This window comes from Diabrotica virgifera, chromosome 3, assembly GCF_917563875.1.
Source record: "Diabrotica virgifera virgifera chromosome 3, PGI_DIABVI_V3a".
NCBI classification, from domain to species: domain Eukaryota; kingdom Metazoa; phylum Arthropoda; class Insecta; order Coleoptera; family Chrysomelidae; genus Diabrotica; species Diabrotica virgifera.
This window is the reverse complement of record NC_065445.1, coordinates 202743361-202756618: the sequence shown is the minus strand read 5'-3', so window position 1 is coordinate 202756618 and position 13258 is coordinate 202743361. Positions and strand designations below refer to the sequence as shown.

The window sequence follows — 13258 nt, the reverse complement described above, 5'->3', positions numbered from 1 at the left end:
ATCGGAGCACAAATAATAAAGTTATAAATTGTCAAACTTATCAAAAATTTTGGGTGGCGGAATCTTGTGCCGGTGCGTGTAGATACGGTAGCTTAAAGATGTTTTACAATCTAGTCATAAGAGAAGATTTACAACATATTGATGTGAAGAATAATTTGCACAGGTGATTAAAATGTGACGCAACATTTTTGGAATTCGTTTTTGTGGAGTTTTTTTGAGAAATGTATTACCCAAATTCTATTAATTCCTACATGTGAGAGCTGACAAATGATTCTTCCATAAATTAATCGCTGTGGAAATTTACTAAGAGGTTAAAAAGACCAATTAGGCAAATCCCACCTATTAAAAAAACAGGGTGGTATTTAGGCCAGAAGTTCTCAACAAAGAGACTGTTTTGTCCTCACCTTGAAAAAATATTCCTGCCGCATATTATATAATATTCTTGCCTTATGTGCAACTCCTAGTGAAATTATAGAGGAAATTAATTATATGAAACGAAGAAAACTCCTGTCATGACCTGATAATAAGAGAAATAATAAAACAAGTTCAAAGAAAAACACTGGTTCTGGTTAAGCTGACTTAAATATCTCATTAATACAGCAATTAGGTTAAAATATATTTCATTAACATGGAAAGTTGCAGAAATAATTATGATACTGAAACCATTCAAACCTCCGCGTAAAGCCTTCTCTTACAGAGAAGAGAATTTGATTCATCATCCAGCCTTCTGCATCCAAAGTTGAACATAGGCCTCCCCTAATTTCTTCCAGTTCTGTCGGTCTTGGGCTTCCTGCAACCAATTCCCAGCAACCCTTTTGATCTCATCTGTCCATCGTGTAGGTGATCTACTTCTACTTCTTCTGACTGCTTGTGATCTCCACACATAATTTTTTGGGTACACCTCCCGTCCTTCATTCTGGATACACCGCCCTCCCAATTCCACTTTAGCCATGCTATTCGCTCTATGGCCAATTTGATTACTACCTAGCATATCCAAATTATTTGAGAAACTATTGCTTGCTAGAATACAGCGAATTATAGAACAAAAAACTGATCCGAAACCACTAATTTGGATGTAGACATAAACACTCTATAACCATTTTTTTAATAATAGTCGGAGAGATCGAAGCGGATTTTGCTCGTGATAAGTAATATGGAAAAACTATACGGGGATATGTTGCATTAGTTGTGTACATGACTTTCCCCAACGGGCGGAAACCAGAGTCGGGGACGAGGGTAGTTATAAGGGATTAAAGTCGCGGTTTTTATTATTTTTTTTGTGACGCTTATGATCGAGATAGTGCACCAAAATTTGGGAATAAGTAGATCATGACATAACTAAGTAAAATCCCCAGAGGCGAAAACCAGAGTGGGGGACGAAAGTAGTTATAAATGGTCAAATTCGCGGTTTTTATTATTTTTTTTTGTGACACTCATAATCGAGATAGTGCACCAAAATTTGGGAATAAGTAGATCATGACGTACCTAAGTAAAATATCCAGGGGCGGAACGCTGGCGGGCCGACAAAGGGGTGGGGGCAGAGATAAATCTAAAAATTATAAGGGATTTTTTGTGACGTTCGTGATCGAGATAGTGAACGAACATTTGGGAGTAAGTAGATCATGACGTAACAAAACAAAATCTCCAACGGCGAAAACCAGAGTTGGGGATGAAGGTAGTTTTAAGGGGTCAAAGTCGCAGTTATTATTTTTTTTGTGACGCAGCACAACATTTGTCCTCCACGCAGCGTTCCGCCCCTGGAGATTTTACTTAGTTATGTCATGATCTGCTTATTCCCAAGTTTTGGTGCACTATCTCGATCACGAACTCCACAAAAAACCCCTTATATTTTTATATTCACCCCTGCCCGCCACCCGTTTGTACCCAAAGCAGTGTTCCGCCCCTGAAAATTTTACTTAGTTACGTCATGACCTGCTTATTCCCAAACTTTGGTGCACTATCTCGATCATGAGCGTCACAAAAAAAATAATAAAAGCCGCGACTTTGACCTTTTATAACTACCCTCTTCCCCCTTCTGGTTTCCGGCTCTGGGGATTTTAATTAGGTATGTTATGGTCTACTTATTCCCAAATTTTGGTGCACTATCTCGATCACGAACGTCACAAAAAACCCCTTATATTTTTATATCCACCCCTGCCCACCTCCCCTTTGTACCTCAAGCAGTGTTCCGCCCCTGAAGTTTTTTCTTTAGTTACCTCATGACCTACTTATTCCCAAATTTTGGTGCACTATCTCGATCATGAGCGTCACAAAAAAAATAATAAAAGCCGCGAATTTGACCCTTATAAATACCCTCTTCCCCCATTATGGTTTCCGCCTATCACGAGCAAAATCCGCTCCCAGCTCTTAGCTTAGACTATAAACATCCCATTTAATTTGCAATCTGTAAATTTTACAATAGGCAAAACTGTGCATTGACAGTAGTTTCCTTTATAAATATGGGTGGAGAAGGATGTGAAGGGTTCCATTAAATTATTGCAGATTATCTTAAGCTTATTACAAAGTTATTTGTATTGATGTGGTGTGGTTAAGTTTCCGGCACAGGAAGAAAGTAATAAACGTTACTCTATTATACGTTTAATTATTATACCTGTTCAGTATGTTTACCTCTCGAAACTTAACTGCACTATTCAAATATAAATGACTTTATAATAAGCTTAAGACATGGTTTTTCTGCGATAATTTGTTGGCAACTAAAGGCAGATAAGATACCAGAAATCCGGGCAAAATGATAACGGGATCAAATGTGGAGAGATACCTAATTAAAAATTAACCAGAGTTGGAAATAATACCAGATGCAAAGCAACCTAAATATAACTTGGAAAAGCCGTTTATCGTCCTTTTCCCAGGAAGGAACGAATGGGAGTCGAATAAATCGAATCTCATAATGATAGATCAATGCTGAGTTACTGATGGCTCTAAAACCTTAGTCTAAAGCTCTAATCCTTAGTGAAAACCTAAGTAGACTCTACTACTGAATATTTAAAGATTTGTAGGTTTTTTACAATATCTTTGATCAACAACAGGTTGTTGATCAACAACTTTTATGTTTTGATGTTTTATGTGTGGTTGAGATAGCAGAGCAACCAGTAGATACCAACTTTGAAGACAGTATCCCTACTAAAGGAAAAGAGAGTTAAACATAATTTAAGCAATTTGTGATGAAAATTATTGACAATGTGAGATATTTCGGACATCGGAGAAAATTATATAAAAGAAGCTTTACATACATGGCATATACATACATTAATCGTTAAGCCAGTCGCAATCAGATTATAGTTTATTACTAGCTCGGTGGAGTAATGTGAAGTGTGTATATTGAGTAAATGTCTTAAAAATACTTAGTAAAATCGACTTCATTGTCTTTACAGAGAGAAGCTTATTGCATCCAAACTTCTGCAATCCCTCTTCCCTCAGGTGAGTACCGATTCCACAAGCATAGAAATTGTTTTATCATAAATATATAATATTATAATATTTAATAATAATTTTAATATAAATAGATAATAAATCTGACAAAAGTAAACTGAATGTGAACGTGTAAACTCTGTAAACTATTTGAATTTTATGTGAAACTTTTTGCAGTTCGCTTATCTTCGTCTTTGATTTCATTTTAAAATAGAAAAAATATACCTAAAATAGTTATATTGAGGTGGTATATGATTGCTTAAATAAAATTGAATCCTAAGTACTCTCTAAATTAAATGTTCATATTTTTAACGTGGCCAAATGATTGGGGTAAACTCACGTTTATTCCCATTTATAAAAAAAAGGTTCTGTGTGAGATTGCAGTAATTACCGTACAGTAGCATTGATATCTCACGCGAGCAAAGTACTTCTAACCATCATCAATGAAAGACTAAAATCAATTCTCTTACCACAAATTCCCCAAGATCAATGCGGATTCGTCCCAGATAGAGAAACAATAGAACACATTCTTAATATTCTTCAAATTATCGAAAAATCTCGAGAGTTTGACATAGAAATATAACACAACATTCAACATAAAACATATTTGTGCTTTGTTGACTACTCCAAGGCCTTCGATAACATAAAGTGGGATAAAATGTGGCATATACTTAAAGAAATGGGTACGCCAGAGCATCTAATCTATTTATTATGTAAGAACTTTATGTAAATAACATCGCTAATGTAAGAGTTATTAATGTGATTTCGAAAAACTTCAAATTAAAATCTGGAGTTCGACGGGGATGTAAAATATCCCCCATTCTATTCAATATATAAAGTTAACACATTATGCGTCAAATTTTTGAGGAATGGCAAGGTAGAGCAACTATAGGAGGAAAGAAAAATCAAAAACCTACGTTACACTGATGACACTGTTATATTGGCATCTTCACCAGAAGAACTGAAAGAAATTATAAATAGGCTAGGTACGGTGAGTACGGAATATGGTTTGAAAATAAATATACAGAAAACCAAAGTAATGATCATCGATAGAATCAGAAACAACCAAACAGAGATAAAAGACTTGGCAGGTTACGAAGTGGTCACACAATAATTACTTAGGCTCCGTTATTACTAACAGTTAAGGATGCGAAGCCGAGATCCGTAAACGCATCACAATGGCGAGATCGGCAATAGCCAAACTCACAAAAAGATGAAAGAATATTCATATCAATGCATTTTTAAAAGGTTTCAACCTTTGTATTTTTGGTTGGCTTAGCATGTTCTTGTAACACTGATGATGCTGTTTTTACAGAGCGAAAACGTTTTGTTGTGATATTTGTGGTCCTTTTAAGGGTTTTTAAATAAATATACCTTTTAGTAAGAAAAAAAAAATTCATTAAATTTACTTATTTTTTTAATGTTTCTGGAGGCCGTGAACAGTTCTATTTGCTACGGCTATGCATTTTTTTTTATTTCGCCGCTTGTCTTTGTTGCGTTTACTAGCGATCCAAGATATGTGGATTCGTTGACTTGCTCAAAGGTATGGTTGTTGATTTGAATTCTCTGTTGGATATTTCGGGAGTTTTTAGAAACCACCATTACTTATACATATTTGGTTTTCTCCTCGTTTACCACAAACATTGCATCATGTCTCTTATACTCGTAAAACATAGCATCATGTCTCTTATCGTCAGAGAATGCGAGAATAGTTCCATTCATTCTAATATTTAATTTTCTGATTGCCTTTTCCAAGGCCATATTAAAGAGGAGACACGCCAGCGCTTCTCCCTGTCTTAGACCACTATAATGTCAAAGAACGTAGAGTTTTCCACTTCAATTCTAACGCAGGATCTTACGTTTTCCATTGTTAGTTGGATCAACTTAACTAACTTAGGTGGAATCTCAAGGTCTACCTATCATTGCATTATATATAACGCAGTTATTTTAACACTGCCCTAGGCTGCTTTGAAGTCGACGAAGAGATGGTGTTTATGTATCCGCATTGATATTGACCAACAATATCCTTTGTAAAAGGTTTAAGTCTTTCAAACAATACATTGTCGAAGATTTTATACGATTTCATCGATTCCTGGGTCTTTATTGTCTTTGAGTTTTAGGATGGCATTTGACATGTCTTCTCTTGTTGCGTCTTCACTGTGTAGTTGACGATGTAGATTTTGTTGATTTTCTATGTTTTTTCTTCCATAGTCGTCTCGAGAGTATATTTTTTCACCACCGAGAAGGGGTGCATCTCACCCCCAGGGCAAAAGCACACATCGGCACAATATAATTTTTCTTCTTTGACATGTTAGCTATATGTATGCCAAATTTCATGTCCATCCTAGCGGTTCTTTAAAATTAGGAGCAAAAACCGTGAGTAAAAAATGAACTATAAATTAGCTTGAGTTTTTATAAAAAATATAAAATATGATATATTTTATGATGTACAGGGTGTTTGGTAAAGAATGGGCCATAGCTTAACCTCAGGTTCCTGAGATTAAAATAGGCCGATTTAAGCTAACTTACCTTAGTACAAAGTTTATAATAACCGAGATACAGGGTGTCAAAGTTAAACTTTTTTTATTTATTATTGAATATTTCCTGACAGGTATGAGATAACAACATGGAATTTGGTATGTTGGGGTTTTTTAGGTCGAGAAAACTAAATTCCCTACCAAAAATTATGTATTGCCCAGAGAGCGCCACATACGCCTTTCAGCACTTATTTATTACGTTCAATTTTTTTATCCCTCACTCTGTATGATTTTGACATTAAAATTTTTATTCTACTATTAGTTTTACCTAAAAAAGGTATACTTCTTTCATCTCCCTAAACTCAACCGTTTTCGAGATAAACGCATTTTAAATCTGCGATACACCATCATTTTTAGCATAATATCATTGTAGTTCCACCCGAAAAATAACTTAAAACCATAATAATTGTGCCAGTTCTCAAATGTATGTCATTGCATCGCAAATTCCATTTGAAGAAATTTGCGATACATTTTTGGATAATTTTATGGTTTAAGTTATTTTTCGGGTGTAACTACAATGATATTATGCTAAAAATGATGGTGTATCGCAGATTTAAAATGCGTTTATCTCGAAAACGGTTGATTTTAGGGAGATGAAAAAGTATACCTTTTTAAAGTAAGACTAATAGGAGAATAAAAATTTTAATGTCAAAATTATACAGAGTGAGGGATAAAAAAAATTGAACGTAATAAATGAGTGCTGAAAGGCGTATGTGGCGCCCTCTGGGCAATACATAATTTGGTAGGGAATTTAGTTTTCTCGACCCAAAAAACCCCCACATACCAAATTTCATGTTGTTATCTCATACCTGTCAGGAAATATTCAATAATAAATAAAAAATAAGTTTAACTTTGACGCCCTGTATCTCGGTTATTATAAACTTTGTACTAAGGTAAGTTAGCTTAAATCGGCCTATTTTAACCTCAGGAACCTGAGGTTAAGCTATGGCCCATTCTTTACCAAACACCCTATGATGATTTATATTTAATGTTTATTAAAAGCTTTTGTTATACAACGTGTGTTTTTATTGGGCGAGAGGGCCCGCATCCCAACTGGCACCAGGGCCCGCTGATCTATCAGTACGCCTCTTTCTCTGTCCAATAAAACTTTCGCACATTATATGAAAGTAGAATGTAATGCACGAGAAAAAATATCCTAGATTAGTGTACAATGATTTTTGCAGTATTCTAAGTACTTAATAATATTAAACCGTGTATCTTATCCTTAATCCGTACCTGCTTTCCTCCATCATCGCGATTTCATTGTGACCTAATAGAACAAGCGGGTGAAACGGAACGACAAAAAATCTATGCATTAATCCTGCAAAGCGAGGAAATTACAAATTCAAATGCGGAATATCATCCACATGAACATACATAAGCTCCCTTATTATCCCGTCCTCTAGTCAGCCTTGAAGGCTCCAAAGACAAAGGCCGGTGGCACCGCCAAGGATAAAAGGCGGTAGCACCAACGCAACGGTTGCACCAATTGCACTTTGGAAATAATTCAAAAGTGTCTCGCCGAAGATCAATATTTAATGTGGATCGAGTGTCTTCGGACGTACTCGCCTTGACTATATTATAGGCCGGTAGCCGGTAAATAAAAAAGAGATTACTCGGAGGATTCTACGGCGATACATCACGATACTATACTTTCACTGATCCTGGTTCTGATCTTACTGAAGAAATGTTCGTGGAACTCATTAGCAGTGTAATTAATTGTTAAACGCTAATTTATGACCAAAGCTGTACAGGGTGTTCAGAAACTCTCCTGACAAACGAAGACCGGAGATTTCTCATATAATTTTAAAACAATTTAACCCAATTCACCTTGTCCGAAAATGCTTCCTAGGGAAGCTAGATCTCTTTGAATGGCGTCTTGTAATTAGTTTTTTTTTAAATACATTGGAAAAGACTGTAAGACTTGTACACACTTCTAAGTAGGTCAAAACGGCAAACAGGTGTATGTTCTCAATTTTTTTTTATAATGTGTAAAAAATATTTTATTATCAGCTAAGTACTTTAAACACATAACGTGCCATCATCAGAGCTTCCTAAAAGGACATTTAAGATAAGATTTTTTTTATAAAAAATGAGTGAAAAACTTACGTCCTCTTATAAAACCTTCATAGAAGGGCAATTGCTAAACGACACAATAAAAAACATGGATACTGGGCAAAAGCCACAGATAGGGGCTGTTATACCCGATATCTGTGGCTTTTGCCCAGTAACCATGTTTTTTATTGTGTCGTTTAGCAATTGCTCTTCTATGAAGGTTTTATAAGAGGACGTAAGTTTTTCACTCATTTTTTATAAAAAACTCTTATCTTAAATGTCCTTTTAGGAAACTCTGATGATGGCACGTTATATGTTGAAAGTACTTAGCTGATAATAAAACATTTTTCACACTATCAAAAAAAATATTTTTTTGAGAACATACACCTGTTTTTTAAATACATCAAGAACATTTCTATTTAGAAAAATGAAAACTAATACATATGCGTATTTATCTTCCAGAGATAAATAGATTCCATCAATTGCGAATTTCTAGTACCGGTCATAGGCGTCAGTTTTGAGTAGGTCATTGTTTAGTTTATCGCATAACTTTGTTATCTTTAATTTTTAAGCATTTTTGACACTAGATTATTAAATTATTAGATATTCTAGTACTAAAAGTGACTCTTGATTTAAGTCGCTAAATAAACCGTTTTTTTTGAAAACAAATTTCAATTTCTTTTTTTTTCAAAATCAAAAACCAAAAAATTATCAGATCGATTTTTCTAGAAAACGGTGCATCTTCTTCTTTTTCATGTACCATGTCCTTTCAGAACGTGGGTTACCATCATAGTTATCTTAATTTTATTCACTGCCACCCTAAATAGCATGCTTGTATCAACACCATACCAATCTCGCAAGTTCTTCAACCATGAGGTTCTTCTTCGTCCTGGACTGCGTTTGCCCGCTATTTTTCCTTCTCCTTGCATGATATTTTGTAGCAACCTATATTTGAGACCTCTCATTACATGTCCGAAGTACTCCAGCTTTCTCTGCTTGATGCTTTTTATTATCTCAGTAGTCTTGCTGAGACGTTTTAGTATTGTGGAGTTTCGAATCTTCTCCACCCAGGAAACTTTTAAAATTCTTCTATAGCACCACATTTCGAAGGCCTCAAGACGATTTAGATCGATTTTATTCACAGTCCAGGACTCGACACCATAAAGTAAGACCAAGAACACGTAACAGCGAAGTAGGCGGATCCTCAATGCCAATTTTAGGCCTCTGTTACATAACACCTTGGACATCCTTCTAAAAGCGGCTCTAGGCTGCTCTATCCTATTTCTAATTTCGCCGTGACTTTCTGCGTTACAATTTAGTTGCTGTCCAAGGTAAACGATTTTATCAACTTGCTCAAGTTTGGTATTATTTACATATATAGACGGTTTTATATGCTGCTGTTTACTTATTACGAGTATTTTGGTTTTCCGTATGTTCAGATCCAGACCTGCCTCCCTACAACTCTCAACGACACTATCAAGTAGTGTTTGCAGATCTTCTTGACTAGAAGCTAGGAGTACTGTACTACTGTATCGTCCGCATATCGCAAATTATTGATGACTTCACCGTTCACAAGTATTCCTTCTTGTTTTTCAGAAAGAGCTTTTCTGAAAATTCTTTCGGAGTAAACGTTGAAAAGCAGTGGTGACAAGAGGCATCCCCGCCGTACTCCTCTTTTTTTTTTTTTTTTTTTTTTTTTTTTTTTCTATTTGCTAAGTGCTACAATCTGGTCTTTGACCAATGAGTAACTTTTTATCTATCCTATCTTACTAACTACTTAATATCTAAGAGTCACCCTTTGATGTCTTCTTAGTTGTCTTTATTATTACTGGCGCACTTTTTGATTGCGCACTATCACACAAAGCTCTGCTTTTCACTTTATCGCGCACTACACCAACACGTTGCTTGCACACTAGTCGCGCAATGCTCCGCTATTAGCTTTGTCGCACACTACACCAACTCGTGAGGTTTGGTCCTCTTCAGTCTTCTTTTCTGGTTTGAGTTGTCCAGGAGCTGGATGGCCTCAATATTTTCGTGGAGAAGAAGTCTTTTTTCATGACTTTCTGCGTGTTTTCGGATTTCTTTGTCGACGGGCTCCATTCGTAGATCCTTGTGGATATCGTCATTACGGATGTACCAGGGTGCGTTAACTATGCCCCTTAATACTTTGTTTTGAAAAGTTTGTATTATTTTCAAGTTTGTCTTTTTTGTACATCCCCACAGTTGGATACCATACGTCCATACTGGTTTTATAACTTGTTTGTAGATTAGCATCTTGTTATACGTTGACAACCCTGAGTATCTTCCCAGTAGCCAGTACAATTTTTTATATTTAATATTTAATTCTTCCTTCTTTTTCTTTACATGGACTTTCCAGCGAAGCTTCGTGTCTAGGGTTAAGCCCAGGTATTTGGCTGTGTTGGCATACGGAATGTCTTGTCCATTAATTTTTATTGGTGCGTACAGAATTTTTTTATTAGTGAAATCAACATGTACTGATTTGCTTTCATTCAATGTAATCTTCCACGTCTTAGTCCATTTTTGGAATTTGCTTATCGCATTTTGTAGTTTATTGGATGTTTCTACGTTATCTTTACCTACTGCTAATATGGCGGTGTCGTCGGCAAAGCTAGCTAAACAGTAGTTATCGAATTCTGGTAGATCACATGTATAAAGGAGATATAGGACCGGGCCCAATACGCTACCCTGGGGGACTCCGGCTTTTATTTCTTTAAGTTCAGAATAAGCATCATCTTGCTTGATTCTGAAATATCTATCAGTTAAGTACGATTTAATTATGTCTGTGTATGATTTTGGAAGAATAGTCTCTAATTTATGAAATAGTCCTTCATGCCAAACTCTGTCAAATGCCTGGGCAACATCTAAGAATAAAGCTGAACAAACTTTTCTTTCCTCTAGTGCATTTTCTATAATATCGGTGACTCTGTGGAGTTGGTCTATAGTTGAGTGTTTTTGCCTAAAACCAAACTGGTGATTTGGAATTAATTTTTTGTTTACTATAATTGGTTGCAATCTTCTGAGGAGAAGTTTTTCAAATAATTTAGACATTGTGGGTAGCAGTGATATTGGTCTATAGGAAGAGGTTATATGTGGTGGTTTGCCTGGTTTTGGTATCAGTACTCCTCTTTTAATATTAAGAGCCTGTGATTCCACACCATCTACTAAAACTGATGTTGTTTGATTCCAATATAAATTTGCAATTATTCGAACATCTCTGCCGTCCAAGCCTATGTCTTTTAGAGTTTCGATCAATATAGAGTGCTTAACACGATCAAATGCCTTTTGGAAGTCAATAAAACAACAGTATATGTCTACAGATATATCTCGACATCTTTGAGCAAGTACGTTCATTCCAAACAATGCCTCTCTCATTCCAGACCCGTTACGGAAACCAAACTGTGTGTCATCCAGGTATTCCTCGCATTTATTGTAGATACGACCATGTATTACCTTCAGAAAAATTTTCAATAAATGGTTTAACAAACTGATGGTTCTATAATCAGCACAGGTTTTTGCTGTTGTCTTCTTAGGTAGAGCTATAAACAGTGAATTAGACCAGCCATTAGGAAGTTGTCCGCTGGTATAAACGGTATTTAAAATGAAGTTATAGCCTCTAAAACATTGCTCATTTATAAGCTTGTATATTTCAATTGGAATTTCATCAGGACCAGTCGCTCTGCCATGTTTTGATGATTTTTTTGGCTTTTATTACCTCAGAGAGTGTTATTAGGGGTCCGTCGCAGTTAGTAATATTGGGTGGTGAACTACTCCTATCGTCTTCGAATAGGTTCGTAACGTAATTTTCCTATTCTTTAAGTTTTTCCTCTACCTCAAATATTACTTTACCATGTTGATCTTGTAGCAATGCAGTTTGTTTCTTATTGAAGATATCAGCCGCTTCTTTCACTTTTTTATACATGTTAAACGTGTCATATTTGTTTTCAAGTTCTTCAATGTCTTGGCACTGTTTGGCTAGATGTTGACTCTTTGCTTCTCGTATTTTACGTCGAAGTGCACGTCAAGACCTGCATTTCAAAAAATGGCTAAGTTATTCAAATGTCATGATTTATCATTGCCCATAAAAGTCAGGTTACTGCGATGTTATATCTTTCCTATACTATTGTACGGAGTTGAGTCGTGGACTCTCACAGACGCCACCTGTAAGAAAATTGAGGCTTTTGAGATGTGGCTTTATCGTCGAATCCTGAAGGTATCTGAAGGTGTTTTGCTGAGAATACTGAGAACGGTGCATCCTACCGACTTAAAGCAAGAGTACCGTTTAGTACTAGAATACCTCACAGTTTAATAGGTAGTGTCAAAAATGCTTAATAGTGAAAGACAAAAAAGTTAAGGGATAAAATATCCGTTGCCCTACCCAAAACAGAAATTTGCAATTAATGGAATCAATTGATTTGTGGAAGATATAGGCGTACCAGGGCCCGGATTCCGTGCACTGTAGATATCTACACCTCGCTTTCTATCGATGTCAATTTTCGTAAAAATATTTGAATTTTTAGCTTTAATTGAATTATTTTCTAGTTTTGCTAGGTTATACTCTAATTGATGCTGAAGTGACACTTAGTAAAACAAGAAAATATTTGAATTAAAACTAAAAATTCAAATACATTGACATTCATAGAAAGCGATCGGCGCGATGTCAATATATTTTAATTTTTAGTTTTAATTCAAATATTTTCTTGTTTTATTAAGTGTCACTTCAACATCAATTAGATTATAACCTAGTAAAACTAGAAAATAATTCAATTAAAGCTAAAAATTCAAATATTTTTACGAAAATTGACATCGATAGAAAGCGACGTGTAGATATCTACAGTGCACGGAATCCAGGCCCAGTTTTCGTTTTTCTAAATAGAAGCGTTTTGAGAAAGTGTTTAAAAAAAAACAACTCAAAAGGTGCCATCTTGAACGAGCTCTAGCTCCTTTAGGACGCATTTTCGACTAGGTGAATTGGGTTAAATTGTCTCGTAGGTACTTATAAGTTTGTAAGAGTTGATAATTGCATGTTTTTTTATTTTTCCTGCTCATCATTCATAGTTATTGACTATTTACTATAATAAAGCTTTCGATAAAGTACGACATGAACAATTAATGAATGTCCTGAAATTAAAGAACAATGCCCTCAGGATCATATCTAATTTATACTATAAGCAGCGAGCAAAAGTACGTGTTAATGAACAGCTGTCGGAGGAAATTGA

At 35.5% G+C, this 13258-nt stretch overlaps 1 protein-coding gene across 5 annotated transcripts in view; it reads left to right on the top strand.

Moving 5' to 3' along the window:
• Positions 1 to 13258, top strand: part of LOC114329613 (E3 ubiquitin-protein ligase FANCL) — a 787641-nt gene that overhangs the window by 89358 nt on the left and 685025 nt on the right. For all 5 annotated transcript variants that reach the window (XM_050647180.1, XM_050647179.1, XM_050647185.1 and 2 more), the window contains exon 2: positions 3393 to 3438. The gene's annotated coding sequence lies outside the window, so the exon portion shown is untranslated. The remainder of the gene's footprint in view (positions 1 to 3392; positions 3439 to 13258) is intronic.